This window comes from Camelus dromedarius, chromosome 7 (genome assembly GCF_036321535.1).
Source record: "Camelus dromedarius isolate mCamDro1 chromosome 7, mCamDro1.pat, whole genome shotgun sequence".
Lineage (NCBI taxonomy): Eukaryota > Metazoa > Chordata > Mammalia > Artiodactyla > Camelidae > Camelus > Camelus dromedarius.
The window spans coordinates 46,423,189-46,436,243 of record NC_087442.1 but is presented as its reverse complement, the minus strand read 5'-3'; the positions used below and the strand labels follow the sequence as shown (position 1 = coordinate 46,436,243).

General features: G+C 43.2%; 1 long non-coding RNA gene and 1 other non-coding gene across 2 annotated transcripts; both read left to right on the top strand.

The window, feature by feature from the left end:
- The first annotated feature begins 320 nt into the window (after positions 1–320).
- Positions 321–3,389, top strand: LOC116154013 (uncharacterized). Its single transcript, XR_004137817.2, has 2 exons — positions 321–2,193; positions 2,794–3,389. It is a non-coding gene; the product is annotated as an uncharacterized LOC116154013 (long non-coding RNA).
- Positions 2,253–2,326, top strand: LOC116154133 (small nucleolar RNA SNORD93). Its single transcript, XR_004138026.1, has one exon. It is a non-coding gene; the product is annotated as a small nucleolar RNA SNORD93 (small nucleolar RNA).
- Positions 3,390–13,055: the final 9,666 nt, after the last annotated feature.

Below are 13,055 nucleotides of genomic sequence, written 5' to 3'. Positions count from 1 at the left end.
TAAACGGACACCGCACTTCAGGTTATTTGAGACAGATGTTCCGGTCGGAAGCCTGAGCTGGGGAGGCCTGGGCCGCCGCCCACCCCACTCGCTACAAGTAGCCGGCAGGGGGCGCGCGCGGGCCTCCGGGCGCGGCCCGCGGGGCGGGCGCTGGGCTGGTGCCCGACCGGGCGGGGCGCTGGGGCAAATTTTTGGTTGGCTGCCGCCGGGTGCTCACGGCCCAGGCCCCTTTTAAACTTGGCCTCTCCCTCTCCCTCCCCTTTCTGCTGCGGTGCTCTGCTCGGTAAGTGGTTTCTGACGGGGTCGACGCCGGAGCCCGCCACGTAGCTGGGGGGACTCTCCAATGGCACTTACTAGGCGCGCCCCTCCTTGTCCCCGGGCCTGCCCTGTCTGGGCGCCCGAGACCCGGGTTCGGCTTCAGCTCGGCGCCCCCTTGGGAGAGGTCTCCCAACCCCCAGGGGAGCCGTAGTGAGGGTTTCTCTGAGGCGGGGAAGTCCTCGTGGTGCGGGGTGGGAAGGCGGCCTTCCTTACCGGAAAACGACCCTCGTGGCACCTAAGAACCCTCCTTTCCCCCAGAGGCCGAGGTGCTCAGCATTTCGTGTGCCTTTGACCCCGACTCTCAAGGGATCTGGGCCACATGGAGCTTGAAACTCCTACAGTGGAAAAAAAAATTACAAAACACATTTTCAAACTGATCCGAGGCAGAGACGCAGAGCCCGGGACGGTGTCCAGATTCTTGGCGCACGCGGGGGTCTCCGCCTGCCTAGTGGCTCTGACCACGCGGACGCGGCCAGTTTAGGGAGCGGGTAAGATCACCCGCCTGAAACGCTTTAGGTTTCCGTGCCGAGCAGAGCTAACTCCGGTGTTAGCAAAAAACGGAGGTAATTTCGCCCACACTGACACTCCCCCACCACAAATGCCTTTCAGTTGCCACTTCTCGCGGAAATTGGGCTTTTTAAAAGGTTTGGGGCTGAGTCCTGCGGGATCCGCTAAGTGCTGTGAGCCTTTAAAGAGGGAGCCTGCTATTTCCTCCCTCATATTCACCTTTAGGGGAGTGACAGTGCGGAATGCAGCAGGAGACCCTCTAACATCATTTTCAGGGTGTGAGGCCCGTCGTGGTTTTTCTGCCCCGGGAAGAAATCGGAACCATTGGGGTTATGTGTTCCACTGGTATACATTACTGTAGAGAGGGCTATTCTCCAAATTCAGTAAAATTTGTAGAGATCTAAATTGAGAGTGAATGAATGAGGAAATCGTCCTAGTTATCATTGATACCGCGAATAATCTCTTAAAATGTGAAGCTCTTGGTGTGTTTACGTATTTGCTTCATTTGTGAAAGACCCTTTTATTGATCGGGAAATACCTAATTTTATGATTAGGAAACCGAATAGGACATTCATTTTATCCTGCTTTTAAAGAGGAAACAAAACGTCGCGTTGCAAGCTGTGTCCTGGGCACCCTCCCTTTTCAGCTATATGTATATATGTATGTGTGTGTGTGTGTGTGTGTGTATAGGGACCCCAGGGACCTACCCTGACTACCTCCATCGCTAGTGAATGGCACTACAACATAGGGAAATGCAGTGGTCTGGCTTTGTTTTACACCTGACTTAGATATTGGGGGCTCTTGCTGAGCCAAACTTTAAACAGCTCCCTCTGGAAGAGAGGTTGGACTGAGCCAGGAAGGAAGCAGCAGCCGGAGCCAGTGTCTATTTAAGGACTTTTCTCCACTCCCTGGGCTCTAACCCCCACTTCTAGGTAAACAAGTTTCAAGTGTTAAAAGTTTCAGTTTTTCCTAGGTAAATACTGTTGCCAGCAATGTTTATTTTTTTTTTTAAATTGATACTATTCTGTGCTAATTTAACAAGGTGATAAATTTGGAAAGATAACTGCTGATGTTCTATAAAAAGTATTCCCACAGTATAGGAATGTAGTTCACTAGTCATTTTACTTATGCCTAGAAATTGCAGATTCCCAGCGTCAGAAAGTTTGGAGAATGTAACTGTTTTTACAGGCATTCTACTCAGATAGCTTTTTCATCAAAGGTAGCTAGTAGATAGCCCAGTAAAAAGAAGACACTCTAGACCAAAAGAAAAAACCCAAACCATAAAATGTTACCATATGATATTCTTACCATTGTTTTTCTCACTTTCCTACCAGGCTCAGCCCAGTTCAAGATGCTGACAAACTTCAGGTATTGACCCAAATGGAGAGAACTTGGCTTGAGTTATTAAATAGTTGAATAGAATTCCTTGGCCAAGGATGAGAAAACTAATCTGATTGAATATCGTTCTGCTCTGATGGGTTAAAGGATTTACCTGAGGCCAATTTGACAGGCAGGAATTAAATATTGAAAGCAGTTACATCCCATACCCCCTTTAAAAAGTATATTATAAGTAAAGTAGGGGGAGGGGGAATCCTCTAGTAAGTAGGTAATGCTTTATTGTGCCAAGAAAAAGGTTATTTTAGAAAAAAGTTGAATTTTTAAGTGATTGGTGTCTAATCTTTCAAAATGTTTAGCTTTGGCAATGGTGGCCATTTTGAGTTTGAATCTTCCAGAAGGCTGAGGTGAATTGTTAGCATTAGTAAGATAGATTTTGAGTTTAAAAGAAAAAAATTTTTAACATTTCCATCAGACCATTACTATTCCTGAGTTGACAATGTATAGTACACTGGGAAATTTATTTTACTTACCTGCATAGCTTTTGTAAACATGGTCTAGACGCTATTTTCTTATTGACATCTTATTTCATCATTGCTGCTCTAATTACCTACTGTGATACTTCCTTTACAGGCCTGGTGCTTGAAAGAAGCTTTTCAAGAAGATAAGGTGTGTTTGAACAGGTGACGATTGATACATACAGAATAGAGGTTTTGGCTTTCTTTGTCCCTTTCATGGTGGTAGAAGGGGTGAGCATTTGAGAATGTGCCAAATATCTGTAACAGCATATATCTGCCCCATAGAGAATGTTTGTAGAATTCAATTCTATTATTTAAAAGTTTTTCTACCCACCAGCCCCAGCCTGAAGCTTGACACAGTAACTAGACTGATAACAGTCTACAACTATCATAAGACAACTTGGTTGACCACTTTAATTTTAAGTCCCATTTCTTTTGACTGTTTTAAAGATTATATGTCCCAAGGTATCCTTTTTAAAACTTTATGTGCTTACAGTTTTTTCTATACTAGATCATTCTAATGATTAAATTTGATCCCTTTGAAAGATCAATGGATTCCTAAGGGTCAGGGAGGAGTTTGTTGCAAAGGGCTTGGGGGAGTCTTGAAGAACTGTTCTACAGTTTGATTATGGTGGTGATTGCATGTGTTAAATTTGGGGGTGAATTTTACTGAATGTAAGTTCTATTTCAATAAACGACTTTTAAAACTTACCATTTCTGGCATCTGACATTAGATCTCGGTGTGGTATGAGTGGTGTGGGACTCAGTGTCTTGACAATGTATTCTAGTAGCCACAGCATAGCAGAAAGCAGAGTGTGAACATTGTTACCCAACAAAATTTAGAATGGCTTTGGCCAATACTGGCTAGCCAGGGCATCCGGTGAGAGAACTGGGGAATAAGTGAGTTTCTGGGTGCTGGATAATTGGGTTTGGTTTAATCTCAAATTTTGATGCATAAGCTGTATGGGTTACTCCTGAACTTTTTCTCAGGGTATTCAAGAGTGCATTTGAAGAGGGTTGGTTGTGAGTCATCGTCTTTCCTGTGGGTAGTGGGTGTGACCACAAGCCTGTTGAGCCTTATGCCCTGTGACTGGGTGCTGGCAGCTGTGCTGTGCCATCTCACCTATAGGAGCCAGCAGTGCCTTCATTTGCCTCCTTGTGCTTCCAGATTTGGTACATAACTTCCAAATCCCTTCCTGGTACCATGGCAACACAGAGCTGTCCAGTACCTTGGTTAAGTAAAATCAGTCAAGGGTCGCCAGAAGATGAGTTGCAGCTAGTCCCACAGTTCTGTGGTCCACTTGCCATCCTTGGCATGGCGCATGCCTGCATGTTAAGCAGAGCTCAAGCCAGAGTGAAGGGTGCCAGCATGGCTGGTAAACTGGCTGGTAAACTACCAAGACATTCTTTTGTGCTCAAGTGTCTTGGGGAGAAGTGAAGCAAATCTGGAGCTGAATGAAATGTTTTCAGAGGACTGATTTAATGCCAAAGGAGGAGCTTTATGACTAAAAGAAAATGTGACTGGAATATAATTCTATTCAATGGTTCTGGTTTCACTGAAAATGTAAAATTTTAGGTAAGAACTCCAGTCACACGCACCCCCAGATGTGAATTGCCTGGTATTGCAATAATGCTGCTGTATCAGTTCAGGTAGTTGCGTCATGTGATTAGATTTCAAGAACGTGGTATCCCATTTTTGACAGGTACTCTTCTGTGTTTCTAAGCTCTTGGGTACAAGTAGTTTTTTTTTTTTTTCTTAAAAGCAAGCAGGTCATTGTAGTTCAAGTGAATATTCCAAACTTAAGAGTGTTTTTTCGAGGTTCCACGAACCTTAAGCATTTATGTAATTTAGTAAATATTTACTGTGTACCTCTAGTGTGTTAAGTCCTGTGATAGATGATTCCTACCTTTATGGTGTGATTTTCCCATGTCACTTTGTAAGATGCAGCTGGTTAGAATGTGCCTCAGTCAACTTCTTTTATAAGGAGTAACTTCACTCAGTATCTGAGTCAATATCTGAAAGATTCAATTGTTAGAACAAACTGAAGGGACGTATCTATTTATACCCCCACCACCTTCCCAGAAGGACTTGGGGTGGCTTATAAACAAATAGCAAACAATACAATAGAGGAGAGAATAAAACTCAGCAAGAAGAGAGCAGAATAGAAAACCAAGCCATGAGACCTGCCAATTTGGCTCTATGCCTCCTAGGAGCTAAAGGAAATCCAGTTGGTAAAATCAGTGCAGGAGATGGAGGGGGCAGGGTCATGAAGTACCTTGAAGGAAGAGGTAGAATAGAAAAGGTGTCCAGATAACTAGATCTAGAGATACTGGAGACATGCATTTTACCAGTGTAGTGAGGTCAGCCATCCAAGGACCCCTGTAAAGCTGGACCTACTCAGCTGATTAAGCCAAGATTGAGGATAAAACCTCATGAGAAAAGCCACATTGAGATTGTGTGAACAAATAAAACCGCCAGAGAGATGATTGAAAGGCTTATTTTGAAAAGGTGGCCTTTTCAGAATTTACCTTGTGTTCATAAATTGAAAAGTTCTGATTCTGATATTTTGTCAATGAAATTGTGATTTATCACAATCTGGAACTATGCCACCACAGCTAGAACGCCCCCTGGTGGAGTTTATCTGTACTACAAGGGTCAATTATCTTGAGGCACCCTCCAGGGTTACCTGCATTTCCAAAAGGACAGCTCCACATCAATCTGTCCCAAAGATAAAGAGATAAATTCCAGTCAAATCAGTTTGATGTATGTCACCACAATTTGTTTCTGGGAACAAAGCCGAATGTTGTAGTTGATGGACTGGAGCCCAATACCATTGATTTTCTAGTTGGACAAATGATCTGGCATGTTATCCCCACTATCAAGGGCAGAATAGAGCCCACTGCATCATTTATAGACCTTCTATAGTGGAGAAATATGGGAATCATCATGGAGTCCAAACTGTACTCTAATGCAGTAGCTATTAGCCACATGTGGGAACTGAGCACTTGAAATATGTCTAGTGCAAACTGACATATTCTGAGGTATAACATCAGCTTGGGAAGAGCTAATATTTTAAAAAATGGATATATGATTACTTGGTTTTTTTTTTATATTCCACAGATATAGAAAACAAACTTGTTACCAAAATGGGGAGGGAAGGGGGGAGGGTTGAATTAGGGTATAGGATTAATATAAAAATTACTATATGTAAATTAGATAAGTAACAAGGATTTACTGTGAAGCACAGGGAATTATACCCATTATCTTGTAATAACCTGTAATAGAATCTGCAAAAATACTGAATCACTATGCTGTACACCTGAAACTAACACAATACTGTAAATCAACTATATTTCAATTTTTTTAATTGTAAAATCTAATTTTATATTGATTACAAGTTAAATGATAATATTTTGGAAATATTAAAACTGTATACATGTGAGTTGCCTTATATTTCTGTTAGGCAGTACTGGTCTAAAGCATGAATCAAAATATTCATGGAAACATGCAGATTGTGGTTCCACAATCCAATAGTGAGAAAGATGTTGCTCTCCTACTAAGTAGGACCTGGAGGAAATCCAGAATAAAATTAGCAGTTAAAATGCAGAATTTACAGGTAAGCATCTAATTTGTCAAGTGCACAAGGTGCAGGTGTAGGGAGCCCGTGCTGCTTCGAAGACTTGACGTAAATTCTACACTCAAGCTTGCTAGCATTTATGGGGGGTTTAAATAAAAGACTTCAGAATGAATTCATTAAACACTTTGTTCTGAGAGTTCCCTGTGCAAGTACTTGAGTGTTTGTTAAGATAATCCAGGCAGGGGACCTGATGCGCTATATCTCATTAAATACAAGCTCCTTAGTGAAGAATCCATGTGAAGAACAGTTCTGGTTTCCTGACTTAGTTGGTTTAGGGTGCGTCTGTGTGTGTGTGCTTTTGTGTCTGTAGTAATGTAGTCTTTCAAAAGGGTTTTTCATGGAAGGAGAAAGACTGGGGGAGGTAGCACCATAAATATTACCAGAACTTCTATACCGTATAATTTTAACTACCTTATGTTCAGCAAAATGTTCACAAAATTCTCTTCCCTTGTTTTCACTTAACTCAGCTCTAAGAAGCAGGTCTGTGTAAAATCCCCTTTTGTAATTTTCTTACTACCAGAGACTTTGTCATTTTTCTCTTTTAACAATAAGTGGATTCTTCCTTTAGTTTTCACGATTCTCTTAGGGGGTTGAGGAGGGGGTGCTGTTTTGCCCTCTTGAGGGTAATGTCTGAAGACACTTGATTCTCACACATGGGTGGGTGGGGGCTAGTACTAGCATCTAGTGTGTGGAGGCCAGAGACGCTGTAAAATTCCCTGCAATGCCTCTACACCAAAGGATTATCTGACCCAAACTGTCAATAATGCAAAGACTGAGGAACCCTGTCCTAGAAAATGTCACTCCCAACAGCACCAAGCTGCTAAGACGTTACTGAGTACACTACAAGCCATTCCCAAAATGCAACTTTCTCCCACACAGATCCTCTGTGCTTTGAGGCCCAAGGGGGCTTCATTGCTAGTCTCATTGTTCTCACTTCTAAGTAAGATGGCAGCATTTACAAAATAGCAATTCATTATTTTAAGTAAAGAGCCATGTGGATTTTCTTCTTGTCTCCTCAAAAGCTAGTTTTAGTGTTGATTTTTCATAAGTGCCCAGAAATTCAAAATTCGCTCATCACAAACTAGTGATTTTCTTAATTAGAATTAGTCAAACTGGATGTCTTAGCTGGATCACTGAGAGGAAGCTTGTGTAAGTCAGCTGGGGGACCAGCCGATCTCTGGCCTGGCCCGAGACTTCAGAAACCACCCAAAGGTTACTACTTCTCCAGCAAACAGCTTCAGTCCTCACCAGGGGCACTTAGCGCATCAAAAGAACATTCACAAGCCAGCTGTAGAACAAAAACCCGAGGAACCGAGACCAAACACCATTGACCGTGATCCAACTCTAATTTTAACATCGACCAAAAAAGATCCTGACTAATTTTAGAACCCAAAGAACAATAAAAACCTGAAAACATTGATTATGTTGGCAAAATTAAAACAAGCCACTTCAAGTCATCTGGAGTGGAATCTGAGTTCAGTTAGTGGGCGGGCCATGAGTCACACCCCTTTCAAACGCTGGCTAGCTGGTTAGTAGCCATCACCGCAGAGATGCATGTGAGGCAGGTGCTATTGGCAAAGGCGGTGGTTGACACAACTGCTCTCAGATGTAGCAGCGGAACAAGGTAGGCACCAGTATCAACTTGGGGACATCACTGGACACAGTGCCAGATGGGCTCTGAGCAGTCAGAGGGGCTGCCGACCTCTCAGGCTAAAGTGCCCTTCTTCGCTGTCTTCTGAGGATGGGCACTTGTCATCTTACACTTTCTTGCATAGAAGAAATAGAGCACGTGCCCCGTGGTGACAAACAATGTGGAGATGAAGACCAGCACACTGACCTGCTGCAGCCACAGGGCCAGCATGACCAGGACCAAATGAATGAGGTCAGGAGGTAGTTCAGGGAGCACTGCACACGGTTCACAGCGCCTTGCTCTGCTTCCGGAATGTTCTGAAGAAGCTGGGTCACGGTGAGGTCAAAGGACCAGAGACCTATGAGGCAACAGCGTGGTGGGGAGAAGAAATGTAAACAGACGTCAGAGACGTCGGTGAGAATCCTGGCTCTGGCACTGACTGGCGTTGTCACATTGGGTAAATGAAGCTTTCGGTGACCCAGTTTCCTCATCTGCAAAATGGGAATCTTTAGAGCACTGTCTCCCTAGAGGATTCATGGGACAGTACTGTGAAGTGTGCAGCACAGTGCCTGGCGTGGTAGTTCCTGTCATTATTTGTGGTATATCGTATTTTTGAATCACCATCACCACCATGATCACTAGGTAGTGATACAACTTCATTTTGGTTGTATTTATTTATGTCTCCTTTTTATTTCAGAAATGGTTAGGACTGAGAGCAAGCCTTGAGCTTCAGATCTAGTCCCAATTGCAGGTTTTTCCTTTTTCGCTCCTGGTTTGGCAGAGAAGGAATGAACCTCCTCTCTCCTCACACCCTCCTACTTTCAACCACTTAAAGAGGCTACATTTGATGACACTTCCAAAGCAGTCTCAGGCAGGGCAGAAACTAGCCACTGTGATGGCAGTGCTGTCCTTGGGTGACAGTACCGGGGGCTCTGGTGCTTGCCTCCATGAGAACCCACTCCCAGCTTCTGCCTGTGGTTGGTTTCCTTCTGGATTATCCCTGAGACCCAGCTCTGGCTCTACAGGGGCCTTCTGGTCACCTCTGCCCTGATCTTTGCACTTAGCTCTGAACTCAAGAATGCTTGGATGGAATATGTTGTGTCCCCCAGTGTCTGCCTTTGCACAGCACTGGCCAGGCCTCCTGTCCTCCTGGGCTGCCCTCGCCGCCCTGCTGAAGCCCCCACCTAGGTTCCCCACCCTCCTGGGCTGTCCTGACCACCTGGCATGGCCTCTGAGTTTCTCAGAGCTTGGCCTGCCAGAGGACTGGGACCTGGAGCTCACCTGTAAAATTGCCACGCCTGGCCCTGAAAAAGCAGTGCTGATGGAGTTAGGAGGTTTTTGCTTTTTAAAATCTAAGAACTATGACTCTTTATGCCTTCAATTTATAAATAATTCTACCAGTGCAGAATTAGCCATCATTTCTAGCTCTTCACAGCTGCAGTGTTTTACAGAAATCTCCTAACTCCAGCCTTTGTGCGTTTTGAAGGCAGAGAGAAAACCCTGAGGTTGTGGCCTGTTGTCCTCCAAGGTTAGGCCTGTGGTCTTTTGGCTTTTCCAAAATTTGGGGCTTGTTGACGAATCCGTTAGTGATTTCCCAAGTCCATTTCACCTGAAATAAAATCCAAATAAGCTGTATGTCGGTGCCTGCCCAAATGCCCACAGCCCACCCCAACCTCGTCTGCTCCTTTGTGGGGAAATTCCTGTGGGCACCCACGGCTTTCTATGCCAGGCACCTGGGTCTCTCTAACTGAGGGTCTCTTCTCTGGCAACAGGAACATGAGGACAGGCTGTAAGTGCCCCTGGGCCCAGCCCTTGACTGATGAGTGACAACACTTGGTGTTTCACTCTGGTTCCTTGGCCCTTGGTGGGACAATTCTGAGGTATGTCCCTCTCAGAGGGTCCTGGGTGACTGAGCCCGAATTGCCTTCTGCAGTAACCCACACAGTAGTACACCCTTTATTGGCCTTTCCCCCTTGTCTCACTCCCCAGTCCCTCACCATTCTTCCTGGCATCACCTTCTAAACAGATTACTTTTCACTCTGAATCCTTGTGTCAAGGGTTGCTCGAGAGAGAGAGCCCAGACTGAGACACAGGTAGGCACTGACAGAAGAGGGAAGATACAAGAGAGAGTTAAAGATAAAATTGCACATGTTTGAGATGTGGTCATAAAATATTCTTGGAAAAAGTGATGGATATTTCATTTGGTTATTTTTATGAAGCAGATACTCATGAAAAGAAAATGGTAAATACTTTTCTGTCTTCCAGGATTGAATAGGCAACAGTTGCAAACAGATTTTTTTAAATACATAACTGTTTGTGAGAGGTATTTAGCACAAATTAAGACAAACTCTGAAAAGGATTAGAGGAGGCAAATAAGGTGATGAAGGAAGGAGAAAGGGTCGAGAGGGCCAAATTCAGTCTAGCTCAAGAACTGTGGGAAGGGTGAATTTGGGTATAGAAAAGAATTTATTGCCAGAGCAGTTAAAAAAGAAAGAAAATATAACAATAATAACAACAATTTTATAAAAGCAGCTAACGTTGACTTAAGTTCTACTATATGCTGGAGTGAAATAGGGCTCTCCATAGACTATCTTACTTAGTTACATCCCTGCCGTCAGTTCTGGTGGTGTTATCCTTACTTTACAGAGACTGAGGCACAGTGAGTTTGAATAAATTAGCCACGCATGGTCACACAGCTAAAAGTGACATCTATCCATCTATCCGTCTATCCACCTATCCACCCATCCATCCATCCATCATCTAAATATGTATATCTATCTTTATAAATACATATATTTTATCCATACAATGAAATGAAACCTGGTGAGCTTTAATTGCAAAACAACTTGACAGAAAAGATAATGAATTATAAAAAATCCAGAAAGAGAAACTGAAGTCAGAAGCAATGCCTGGTTTGTGTTGTATCAGGCAGGTGGACGACGTTGTCAGCAGGGAGGGATGGCCCTTACCTTGGACGAATGAGGTAATATTTTTGCAGGTTCCGCTTCCTGCCATCTTCACACAAATGTTAGGGAATGTCTGATTTAAAAGACACCGCTGATAGCAGGGATGGCCAATTTATCTTGACCAAAGAGCAACCCATATTCCTTGATACAGTTGTCTCTATAAGTTAGCATCTTTAGGGAGGAGGCGAATGAGTGAGATAGGAAGGAGTAATTTTCCCTGAAGACCATGGAATGGGTTTTGCAGGCTGTGTACTGTCAGATTCCAAGGGAACTCACACTGGAATCTCTCTGAATGGAGCCCTTGAAGTTGTGCAGTGTACAACCTGTGTAACTGTACACAGCAGACCCACTTGCCCCCACCAATGAGATCAGCCATATGCACTGAATGACCAATGGCACAATAGAAGCCTTCTCATTTCTCACCATTTCCAGGCATATTTTCAGGAAGGACATAAGCTCTGGAAAGAAAAAAATTAAACACATAAAGAAGGAAAAAAATAAAACCAAGAGCTGTCTCTGAGTTTGCCTTACCTTGGACGTTCACAGCCTCCTGTTGCCTTTCTAATAAGTGCCCTCCTGTTTGTTTCTGGGGTTTTACAGCCAACTGGGGAACTAGTTGAAAAACCCTGGATAGAAATAGAATTCAACAAGAAGTGAAACCAAGTTCCATCCAAGAATGTAACTACAACCAACCACACGAGATGCCCATGTCATCACCTGGCCCATGGACAGGGGAGCAAATATATTGATGATCTGGTCCAGCTGTCGGACAGCTGTCTTAATCCCTATTAGTGAGAAGAAGGAAACACTGCAACTCAGGAATGAGTCTCTCCTCCTGATGAATTTAACATAATGCATTTGCTAGATTTGTGAGCCATGCACTAGGTGAATGATGGTGAAAACAGGAAAGATTCCTTTCAATTGAACCATACATTAGTCATAGGATTTTTCAACGTGGGAAAAACCTTTGAGATCGGTTCTGTTGAAACCTGAACAATTAACAGATGAGGACTAGGGAGATGAGGTAACTTGGAGCTAATTACTCTGTCTCAGCACTCTTTCTGTCACATCCCACTATCTTAACAATAATGTTAAGAGCCATTATTATGACTAACACATTGACAGGTAGGGGAGGTAAAAAACAGGATAAAGGACAGAAATAGTTGAATACTAACTCTGTGCAAACAAGGAGTCCTAAGCCTTCTACAAATATCATGTCACTTAATCCTCACAACTCTAAAGAGGTTCATAGTATCTCCTTTGCAAATTAGGAAACCAAGGCATCAAAAGGTGAAATTATTTAAGGTCATAAGAGAGGTAAGAGGTGGAGCTGAAACTCAAACCCAGGCAGCTTATTCTCTTAACTATTCCACCATGATTGATGAACATATTTACAAGACTTTTAAAAAATAATAATAAACCTCAAACCCGAGTCTGCACTTTAATTTAGATTTCTGTAAAATTAATTAACAGTGCCGAGGAAGACTTTCTTTTACCCAGAGACAGAGGATACTTTCAACACCATGTCACCCTGCTTTTACCCATGCGGCTGTTTTATTTTGGGTGTTGTTATTTAAGCCACAGTACATCCAAATAAGTGTAGTTTAGAAGAAAACATGATTATAAGGGGCTTCTACACTTTATAAAGAGTGAATTTTAATAGACCCCCTCTGTGATAGCTTCCTTTATCTTGGCTATCAACACTCATGAACACTTTCTAGAAAGAGTACCAATTGCACAAGTGTCGGGTAGGGCAAGATCTCCAGCTGTAGGTTGGCAATTAGAGTATCTCGCAACGTGAATAATCCAAGTTTCATAAGTGGAAGACAAAATAAAGAAGATGCCTGATTTTTCCATTTTAGCGCCATTATTCAAAAAAAATTCTACCTCTCATTATCAGGGATTAAGTGATAATCAACAGTCACATTTGGGGATGAAATTTCTGGGGAGAGTAGTTATCACTGGCCAGAATTAAGAAATCTTTTTTTTTTAATTTCTCTTTCTCTACTTCATTTCATGTTATTTTAGGGGAGGACGGGGGTAATTAGGTTTATTTATTTATTTACTTTTAATGGAGGTCCTGATTGACCAGGACCTCATGCATGCTTGGCAGGCACTCTACCACTGAGTTATACCCTCCCCA